Source organism: Rutidosis leptorrhynchoides, chromosome 7, assembly GCF_046630445.1.
Source record: "Rutidosis leptorrhynchoides isolate AG116_Rl617_1_P2 chromosome 7, CSIRO_AGI_Rlap_v1, whole genome shotgun sequence".
NCBI lineage: Eukaryota > Viridiplantae > Streptophyta > Magnoliopsida > Asterales > Asteraceae > Rutidosis > Rutidosis leptorrhynchoides.
Genome location: NC_092339.1, coordinates 264134577 through 264142569, shown reverse-complemented (window position 1 = coordinate 264142569; position 7993 = coordinate 264134577).

Below are 7993 nucleotides of genomic sequence, written 5' to 3'. Positions count from 1 at the left end.
GGCACCAAGAAAAAGATATCATTAGATCATCTAAAGCAGCTAGAGCCGATTCTAGCCATGACTTAGATTCCATTTCCGCAAAGATAGATGCTTTCGAGAGACGAATGGAAAAGATGACTAAAGATATTCATGCTATACGAATTAGTTGTGAGCAGTGTGGAGGACCACATTTGACAAAAGATTGTCTAAGTATTGAATTAACAATGGAACAAAGAGAGAATATTTCATACATAAACCAAAGGCCTGGAAATAATTATCAGAATAATTATCAACCGCCAAGACCGATTTACAATCAAAACCAGAATTATAACCGAAATATTCCATACAATAACCAACAAGGTCCTAGCAATCAACAAGTATCCAATAATACTTATAATCAGCAAAGACCGAATTTTCAAAACAAACCACCACAACAAACCGATGATAAAAAGCCGAATTTAGAAGATATGATGACGAAGCTAGTTGAAACTCAAACGCAGTTTTTCACATCTCAAAAACAAACCAATGAACAAAATGCTCAAGCATTTAGAAATCAACAAGCTTCTATTCAAAATCTGGAACAAGAAGTAAGTAACCTAGCAAGGTTAATAGGTGAAATAAAACCGGGAAGTTTACCTAGTGATACAAATGCTAACCCCCGGAACGAAACAGCTAAAGCTATTACCACAAGAAGTGGTACAACACTTAAACCACCTGAAATACCAGTAACTTCTGATGAAACTATTCCTACTCCACAAGAACCACAACCTGATCAGGATAAGGAAAAAGAACCGGTAGTTGAAAAGGTTAATGAAGATAACACAGTTAAGGATAAACCTTATGTTAAACCATATCAACCACCACTTCCTTATCCGAGTAAAATGAAGAAAGAAAAACTTGAAGCCGAGCAATCCAAATTCTTGGATATGTTTAAACAGATAAATGTAAATCTTCCTTTCATTGATGTGATTTCAGGAATGCCAAGGTATGCTAAATTCTTGAAAGATCTAATCACGAATAGAAAGAAAATGGAAGAACTCTCGGCTGTTACTATGAATGCAAATTGTTCAGCAGTGCTGTTGAATAAGATACCAGAAAAACTATCTGATCCAGGAAGTTTCACAATTCCATGTTTTCTGGGTAGTCTTAGTTCAATAGAAGCATTGGCAGACTTAGGTGCTAGTATAAATCTAATGCCGTATTCACTATACGCTAAACTAGACCTTGGAGAATTGAAACCAACCAGAATAAGCATACAACTAGCCGATAGATCAATAAAATATCCTAGAGGGATAATGGAGAACATGCTAGTTAAAGTTGGTACTTTAGTATTTCCAGTAGATTTTGTTGTTTTGGACATGGAAGAAGATTCTCAAGTTCCTCTTATATTAGGAAGACCATTCTTAAACACGGCTAAAGCAATGATAGACGTGTTCGGTAAGAAACTGACCCTAAGTATAGAGGATGAGAGTGTTACCTTTTCAGTTGATAGAGCAATGCAACAACCACAATCTGCAGATGATACATGTTATTATATTCAAACTATAGATGCACATGCAGAATTATTAGAAGAATTTCCAGAATTACAAGGAACAGGAGAATGTTCTTTAGGAGAAGGTAATGAACCAATTGATGAAGCTGAAATGTTAGCTACACTTATAGCTAATGGATATGAACCAACAACAGAAGAAATTCAAATGCTAAAAGAAGAAGACAGATATCGATATAAATCATCGATAGAAGAACCTCCGAAATTAGAATTAAAGCCACTTCCAAACCATTTGGAATACGCTTATTTACATGGTGAATCTGAATTACCTGTAATAATATCGTCTTCTCTTACTAAAAATGAGAAATCACAGCTCATTTCTGTGTTGAAAGCTCATAAACCAGCCATTGCATGGAAGATTCATGATATTAAAGGAATAAGTCCTTCGTATTGCACACATAAAATCCTTATGGAAGAAGGTCATAAAACGTATGTGCAACGCCAACGAAGACTAAATCCTAATATGCAAGATGTAGTTAAGAAAGAGATTATTAAACTGCTAGATGCAGGTTTGATATATCCAATCTCTGATAGTCCATGGGTAAGCCCAGTTCAATGCGTGCCTAAGAAGGGTGGCATGACTGTCATTACAAATGAGAAAAATGAGCTTATTCCTACTAGGACTGTAACAGGATGGCGTGTATGTATTGATTATAGAAAATTAAATGACGCCACCAGAAAAGATCACTTTCCCTTACCTTTCATAGATCAAATGTTGGAAAGATTAGCTGGAAATAGTTACTATTGTTTTCTAGATGGATTTTCCGGATATTTTCAAATTCCAATAGCACCCGAGGACCAAGAGAAAACCACATTCACGTGCCCTTATGGTACTTTTGCTTACAAACGCATGCCATTTGGACTTTGCAACGCCCCTGCAACCTTTCAAAGGTGTATGATGGCGATTTTTCACGACATGATAGAAGAATGCATGGAAGTATTCATGGATGACTTTTCAGTCTTCGGTGATACATTTAAATCATGTCTAGTTAATCTGGAACGAATGCTAATTAGATGCGAAAAATCAAATCTAGTACTTAATTGGGAGAAATGCCATTTCATGGTTAAAGAAGGCATCGTTCTTGGACATAAAATTTCAAAAGAAGGAATTGAAGTGGATAGAGCTAAAGTAGATGTAATTGCTAAACTTCCACATCCCACCAATGTTAGAGGAGTTAGGAGTTTTCTAGGGCATGCCGGTTTTTACCGACGTTTTATAAAAGATTTTTCTAAAATTGCCACTCCTATGAATAAACTCCTAGAAAAGGATGCGCCATTCATCTTTTCAGATGAGTGTATCAAATCTTTTAATATTCTTAAAGAAAAACTCACTAATGCACCGATCATGATAACACCAAATTGGAATCTACCATTTGAACTAATGTGCGATGCAAGTGATTTTGCAATGGGAGCCGTTTTAGGACAAAGGATTGAAAAACGATTTCAACCTATATATTATGCTAGTAAGACATTACAAGGAGCACAAACGAACTATACAACTACTGAAAAAGAACTCCTTGCTATTGTCTTTACTTTTGACAAATTTCGATCATATCTCGTTCTAGCAAAAACGGTGGTCTATACCGACCATTCTGCTCTTAGATACCTATTTTCAAAACAAGATGCTAAACCAAGATTAATCCGTTGGATCTTACTCTTACAAGAGTTTGATATTGAAATCCGAGATAAAAAAGGAGCAGAAAATCTCGCCGCTGATCATCTTTCTCGTCTTGAAAATCCCGAATTAGAAGTTCTGAATGAATCGGCCATACAAGACAACTTTCCTGATGAATATCTATTGAAGATAGATTATAAAGATATCCCATGGTTTGCAGACTATGCAAACTACTTAGTTTGTGGATTCCTTGAAAAAGGATTATCGTACCAAAGACGAAAGAAATTCTTCAGTGATATAAAACACTATTTCTGGGAAGATCCACATCTGTTTAAAAGTTGTCCCGATGGAATAATACGCCGATGTGTATTTGGAGATGAAGCTAGTAAAATTTTAAACCATTGTCACACAGGACCAACAGGAGGGCATTATGGGCCTCAACTAACAGCAAGAAAAGTTTATGAAGCTGGATTCTATTGGCCTACAATTTACAAAGACGCACACCTTCTTTGCAAATCCTGTGATGCATGTCAAAGGGCCGGAAAAATAAGTCAACGTGATGAAATGCCACAAAATGTCATCCAAGTATGTGAAGTATTTGACATTTGGGGTATTGACTTTATGGGTCCATTTCCAAAATCTCATAATAATCTATATATACTCGTAGCCATTGATTATGTATCTAAATGGGCGGAAGCACAAGCTCTCCCAACTAACGATGCACGAGTTGTAGTAAACTTTTTAAAACGTCTTTTTGCAAGGTTTGGAACACCGAAAGCTTTAATAAGTGATCGGGGTACTCATTTCTGTAATAATCAACTTGAGAAAGTTCTTAAAAGATATGGAGTAACTCATAAAATCTCCACCGCATATCATCCACAAACAAGTGGACAAGTTGAAAATACCAACCGAGCTTTAAAACGTATTCTAGAGAAAACCGTAGGATCAAATCCGAAGGAATGGTCCATTAAATTGGAGGATGCACTCTGGGCTTTTAGAACAGCCTACAAAACTCCAATTGGAACCACACCTTTTAGACTTGTTTATGGAAAAGCGTGTCATCTTCCAGTAGAAATTGAACACAAAGCATTTTGGGCTTTGAAGACATGTAATCTTGATTTACATGAAGCTGGACGTCTACGATTAAGTCAACTAAACGAATTAGAAGAATTAAGACATGAAGCATACGAAAATTCGTTAATCTATAAAGAAAGAACGAAGAAATGGCATGATAAAAGAATCAGAAGTTCAAAAGAATTTAAAGAAGGAGACAGAGTTCTTCTTTTCAATTCACGATTCAAGCTATTTCCTGGAAAATTGAAATCAAGATGGTCTGGACCATTCATAGTCAAAAGAGTTTTCCCATACGGAACGATAGAATTGATAAATTCAAATGGGATTGAATTTAAAGTTAATGGTCACAGAGTTAAACATTACATACATGGTCCGATGGAAGTCGACAACGAAGTTAATCACAATTTCGACACCACAGCTAACTAAGTATGGGGAGAATCAAGTCTTTAAAAGATAATATGTATTTCTGTTAGAGTTAGATTGTCTGTTTTCGTGTAGTTCTCGAAAATGGAACACGTATGGTCTTTCCCTAGCAGACCCTAAAGAACTAGTCTTCTCCCCCCATTCTGAATTTTTATTTTTTTAGGTTTTTACGAAATGAAGACTGCCTGTGAACTAAACCATGGTCTAATGCTACACGCTTTGATCACTAAAAGAAATAATGACATACTACCGAGTGAATTAGTATCAGTAATCAGAGAAAGAATGGACGGAGTAAGAAAAGGATCCAGATGCGAAGATAATAAGTTACAATTTGGTAAAGGAAAATCAATATCCGCAGCGAAAAGAAGAGCACGACACCTAGAAAAATGTCACAAATGCGGAAAATGGTCACATGGAGGTAAATGTTCAAATAATCAAACCTATTCCAATACCGAATTTGTTACTTTATGCAGAGACGGACCGTTCATATGTTTAGAAGAAAAGACAATGAATGCTCGAGGTTACGCCTATGCAGCCATGGAAGACCAATTAAACCGACTATCTTATGAATATAATAGATCATATAACTAAGAAATCTATTTCACAGGTATGTCTGTACAGTTTTTATTTTTATTTTTATTTTTAACCTTTTGATAATAAACGCTAATTTGTTCGCTAAAAAGTATTAAATTGGTATTAAATAAAATTAGGTTTGGCGACCGAAATTATTGATATTGTTCAAAAATTTATTACATCACTGCGAAATTTAACGTTTATTCTTAAGGTATAAATATCTTTAATCAATCAAACCAAAATATTTCAAAAATTCGTCATGAGTTAAATTAGGTCTTGGAACCGAAATTACTTTACCGAAAAGAGGGGCGCATATTTTTGATAATATTTGATTGATTAAAGTGGGATAAAAAGACAAAAAGATTTTTAATTTTATTATGTTTTTAATCTTAATATTTAAACCTTAAATTAATATTGTAAACTTTATAAAAACAATATATTTAAAATTGTAAATATTTGAAAAATTAATATAAGTTTGATATGAATTTATAAATTTTTAAATTAAGTTTGGTGTGAATTTTTAATTTTTAAAATATTAATTTTTAATTTTATGCATTTCAAATTTTAAGTTTGGTGTGAATTTTTAATATTAATTTTGAATTCTATATTTAAGTTGTGTGAATTTAAAAACAAAAATTTACTTTATCTCATTAAGTTAAGAATATGATTTTTAAAATTCGTCGTAAGTTGAAGACTAGGTCTTTGAACCGAAATTGCTTTACCCGAGGGAGGGACGAGAACTTTTATTATCATTATTTTTAATCTTATTGATTTAAAGTATGCCAAAAACATTAAAAAACCCAAAAATCTTAGCTTTTAAAACAATCGCTACAAAAAGACAAATTTTAAAATTTTGTCAAGGGACGGACTAGGGCATAGTCCCGAAACAACCTCGTCTTAAAAAGAAACAAAATTTTTAAAATTTTATTAAATTTTATGTTCTAAAAAGTTTAAGGTTTATATAAAAAAAAAAAAAAAAAAAAAAAAAAAAAAATACCTGGGAATTGACCCCCATGCGAGTCGCATGGGGATGGGCAGAAGGCCATGCGACTCGCATGGCCATAAAATACTGGACAGGATCAAAACTTCCAGCGAGCTGCTCTGTCTCTCACATTACACACACATATACACGAACCATCTCCAAAACCCTCTCAATTTTTCACCAATTTTCACCAAATTTCTTGCAAAACTTCACAATAATCATGCCTAGATTCAGTAGTCTCAACCCCTTCAGGAGAAAGGTAAAGATTTCACCCCTAATCTCTTTAAATTCGAATTTTTGTGTTCTTGAGCTAGAAAATTTATATTTTGATTTTGTTAAATTTAGGTGTAATTAGAGCTAAATTGTTGTTATATTATGCATGTATATCCTAGATAGAAGCTATTTAACATGAATTGAAGCTAAAAACTTCAAATTTTTAAGAATCTAGGGTTTGTGTTCTTGAGCAATTTGGGGCTTTTTGATATAAACAGGTTATGGCCGATTTTTGTCATGAATTGTTGCTAAATTGAGTAGTGTAACATGTTTAGGTAGTTAATTGATCCAAACTTTGAACCTAAACATGTTTTTGAGAATTAAAGTAGACTTTTTAAGTCTAAAAATTCATGAACTTGGATAATTTGATATAAAAGCCATTTGAAACTTGTTTCATTGCTAGTAGTGATTATTTTGGCATGTTATTTAAGATAAATGCTTATGAACTTGATGTACATTTTTCGTATATGCTTATTTGACAAAGTGTAGACTTGACAAAAATATGAAAATGAGCACTAGTTTGATTTGAATGCCATGTAACAAGTGTTTAATTGTTATAATAATTATTGTTGACATGTTTAAGAGTTTAAATGTGATAAAACATTGTACACATTTTCGTATGTAAAAGTGTAGAATTGTTATTGTTAAGAAAATGTGTATAAAATGTGTTATGAATTGAACATGTCATCATAATTGTTTCAAGTTATTATTTTGCTAACACTAATGCATATTTGGATGCACAAATTTTGTGTTTAATGTGTTTTGCAGAAAGCCGATACTGGAGGTTCAGGAGCATCATCATCCAGGCAACCAGAGCCCGAACCGGAAATGTTTCATGAACAAGAACAGCATATGCAACAAGAAGAAGAAGAACAGGAGGAGCAACATATTCCATATCACGATCAAGATCAGTTATTCATGAATCAGTTTCGTCAATTCGCTCCACATCAAAGGATTCTGAGCTTAGACATTAATGAAGATCAGTTACACCCAAATCTAAGATTTGATCGATGTTGGATAGAGTATCCAGATTATCAAAAGAACATGCACATTCTCTACTTTAAGGTTGTTGAAATGCCAAGGGCAATTGACTGGGTACCTTTGGAAACAGTTGACCTTGCCGAACCGATTCGGGAATTATTGGTGCAAAGGTATGGTAATTCTCAGTTTAACGATTGGATGCGTCTATTTTCCATTCGTAGAACCATATATAGGGAATGGTGTATAGAATTACTTAGTACTATTAAGTTAAACAATGATGTTAGAAGGATAGATGATAGAAGCTTTATTAGATTTCTGTTAGGTGGACGCATGTACAGAATGTCCATGATAGATTTAGCCAGGGCCTTACAGATTTACACCCCTGCTGAACTTTTGAGCCCCGACTGTAATAGCCTGATTGCCCAAGGAGAAAGGGTAGATAGGGAATTTGATGTTAACGCTGTCTGGAGGCGTATGTCCCACTTTAATGAATTTCACGCCAGTGGAAATCATACATACTTAGATATAGACAGAGCTGAACTCC